The sequence below is a fragment of the Engystomops pustulosus genome, chromosome 10 (genome assembly GCF_040894005.1).
Source record: "Engystomops pustulosus chromosome 10, aEngPut4.maternal, whole genome shotgun sequence".
Taxonomy (NCBI): Eukaryota; Metazoa; Chordata; class Amphibia; order Anura; family Leptodactylidae; genus Engystomops; species Engystomops pustulosus.
In genome coordinates this window covers 91,753,699-91,757,355 of record NC_092420.1, presented here as the reverse complement: position 1 = coordinate 91,757,355, position 3,657 = coordinate 91,753,699, and the positions used below count along the sequence as shown (strand labels likewise).

General features: G+C 40.8%; 1 protein-coding gene across 1 annotated transcript in view; it reads left to right on the top strand.

Moving 5' to 3' along the window:
* The window catches only part of PTPRF (protein tyrosine phosphatase receptor type F), a 697,698-nt gene that overhangs the window by 271,353 nt on the left and 422,688 nt on the right, over nucleotides 1-3,657 (top strand). The window lies entirely within an intron of this gene.

Sequence of the window (3,657 nt, the reverse complement as noted above, 5' to 3'; positions counted from 1 at the left end):
TGAGCTGTGATTGGTTGCTTTTCTGCCACAGGTCATTAATATGAGCTCTGAGCTGTGATTGGTTACTATAGGCAATGAGTATAAGACGCCTATGTGTGAGAGAATATGGATAGAGAGACAGAGATAGGGGGAGATTTATCAGAAATGTCTGCGGTAAAACTGTTCCAGTTGCCCATGGAAAAAAAATCGGAGATCTGCTGTAATTTTATAAAACTTGGGAACATGAAACTTGAGCTCTGATTGGTTGCTGTGGGCAACTAGAACAGTTCTGCTCTCAGACACTTATGATAAATCCCCCCATAAACAAAGTGACAGAGATGGTTCAGAGGCAGTCACAGTCAAAGATAGACAGAGAAAACCAGAGACAGTCAGACAGAGACAGACAGTGTCAGAGACAGAGACAGTCCGAGACAGAGACAGTCTGAGAAAGTGAGAGACAATCAGAGACAAGGACAGTCTGAGAAAGTCAGAGACAATCAGAGACAGTCAGAAACAGAGACAGTCAGAGAAACCCAGAGACAGAGATAGTCAGACAGAAATAGAGACAGTTTTATTTGTATCTTATTCTCTCTCTTACTGTCTCTGAACATATCCATCTGAGTGTCTCTGACTGTCTCTGACTGTGTCTGTCTCTGCAATACCAAAAAAAGTAATCAGGACTAAATTCATCAAAAAATCACAATACATAAAACAACAAAAATACAATGATCAAATTTTATTCACCACAAGGTATCAAAAAGGACAATACAATTTAAAAACATCACTAAAATACACAACAAAAAACACACGGTGGTGGTAAATAAATACACAGTTTCACCTGTGCTTTTGTGTGTTTGTTGTTGTGTATTTTAGTGATGTTTTTAAATTGTATTGTCCTTTTTGATACCTTGTGGTGAATAAAATTTGATCATTGTATTTTTGTTGTTTTATGTATCGTGATTTTTTTATGAATTTAGTCCTGATTACTTTTTTTTGGCATTGTGGTTCGTGCTCAGTATAGGGACATGTTATTTGTGTAGTGGTTATATCTTCTTTTTGGTATTGTGTGTCTGTCTCTGACCTTTTATCTCTGACCATTTCTGTCTCCGAGTGTCTCTGACTGTGTCTATCTGTCTGTGACTGTCTCTGTTTCTGTCTGTCTGTGACTGTCTCTAGTCAGAGACAGACAGAAACAGAGACAGATAGACACAGTCAGAGAGACTCAGAGAGAAATATTCAGAGACAGTCAGAGAGACAGTAAGATACAAATAAAACAGTTTTTTGTTAACTCATTCTATTTTGTTGTAGCTTAGAGCAGTTATTTACTACCCTGGGCAACGCCGGGAGCTACAGCTACTATAATATAAGATATAACATATCTCTCCTCCCAGGCCTGGTCAGCTGCTCCTATATGGCTGGATATCCTGTAACCTGTAACAGATTGGAGCTGCATTGTGATACTGTCTCAGCAGTGATTTGTCTTTTTCAAAAACAAGTAAATAATCCGTATTTTTGTTATTTCCAGTGACATCCTCTGAGGCTTGCGCCCCGCGTTCTGCTCCTCTTACCTTTCTATTTGCAGTGACAGTGATTTATTTGTATCATAACTTATGTCAGAACTGCAAGACATGTAAAAATTAAGGCATAAACCTCTGTTACCGGCCGGACGGGTGGGGGAGGGGGATCTTTCTGAGCTGCCGATACTTGATGTCCGTAATTGTAATGTGTTATGGAATACAGTCCACACAATCGCTCCCCTGCTCTGTCCTACAATCATCTATACATGAACCCCAATATCTCCTGCTGTGACTCCTGACATCTGTAACCCGTAATTTCCAGGTTTGCTGATTTCATCTGTGAAAAGCATTGAACGCGCTACATGTTTATACACAGTAGAGTCACTTTATATTATAATCCAGAGCTACAATTCCAATTCTACTGAAAGCTTGATATAAGGCACAACCCTAACAGCTAAGCAACTGAATCACCACAATTTTAGCTCAAGATAATATTTTTATAAAAAGATGTATAAGAAGGTGGAGTATAATACAGGATGTAACTCAGGATCAGTACAGGATAAGTAATGTCATGTATGTACACAGTGACTGCACCAGCAGCAGAATAGTGAGTGCAGCTCTGGGGTATAATACAGGATGTAACTCAGGATCAGTACAGGATAAGTAATGTCATGTATGTACACAGTGACTGCACCAGCAGCAGAATAGTGAGTGCAGCTCTGGAGTATAATACAGGATGTAACTCAGGATCAGTACAGGATAAGTAATGTCATGTATGTACACAGTGACTGCACCAGCAGCAGAATAGTGAGTGCAGCTCTGGAGTATAATACAGGATGTAACTCAGGATCAGTACAGGATAAGTAATGTCATGTATGTACACAGTGACTGCACCAGCAGCAGAATAGTGAGTGCAGCTCTGGGGTATAATACAGGATGTAACTCAGGATCAGTACAGGATAAGTAATGTCATGTATGTACACAGTGACTGCACCAGCAGCAGAATAGTGAGTGCAGCTCTGGGGTATAATACAGGATGTAACTCAGGATCAGTACAGGATAAGTAATGTCATGTATGTACACAGTGACTGCACCAGTAGAATAGTGAGTGCAGCTCTGGGGTATAATACAGGATGTAACTCAGGATCAGTACAGGATAAGTAATGTCATGTATGTACACAGTGACTGCACCAGCAGCAGAATAGTGAGTGCAGCTCTGCAGTATAATACAGGATGTAACTCAGGATCAGTACAGGATAAGTAATGTCATGTATGTACACAGTGACTGCACCAGCAGCAGAATAGTGAGTGCAGCTCTGGAGTATAATACAGGATGTAACTCAGGATCAGTACAGGATAAGTAATGTCATGTATGTACACAGTGACTGCACCAGCAGCAGAATAGTGAGTGCAGCTCTGGAGTATAATACAGGATGTAACTCAGGATCAGTACAGGATAAGTAATGTCATGTATGTACACAGTGACTGCACCAGCAGCAGAATAGTGAGTGCAGCTCTGGGGTATAATACAGGATGTAACTCAGGATCAGTACAGGATAAGTAATGTCATGTATGTACACAGTGACTGCACCAGCAGCAGAATAGTGAGTGCAGCTCTGGGGTATAATACAGGATGTAACTCAGGATCAGTACAGGATAAGTAATGTCATGTATGTACACAGTGACTGCACCAGCAGCAGAATAGTGAGTGCAGCTCTGGGGTATAATACAGGATGTAACTCAGGATCAGTACAGGATAAGTAATGTCATGTATGTACACAGTGACTGCACCAGTAGAATAGTGAGTGCAGCTCTGGGGTATAATACAGGATGTAACTCAGGATCAGTACAGGATAAGTAATGTCATGTATGTACACAGTGACTGCACCAGCAGCAGAATAGTGAGTGCAGCTCTGCAGTATAATACAGGATGTAACTCAGGATCAGTACAGGATAAGTAATGTCATGTATGTACACAGTGACTGCACCAGCAGCATAATAGTGAGTGCAGCTCTGGGGTATAATACAGGATGTAACTCAGGATCAGTACAGGATAAGTAATGTCATGTATGTACACAGTGACTGCACCAGCAGCAGAATAGTGAGTGCAGCTCTGGAGTATAATACAGGATGTAACTCAGGATCAGTACAGGATAAGTAA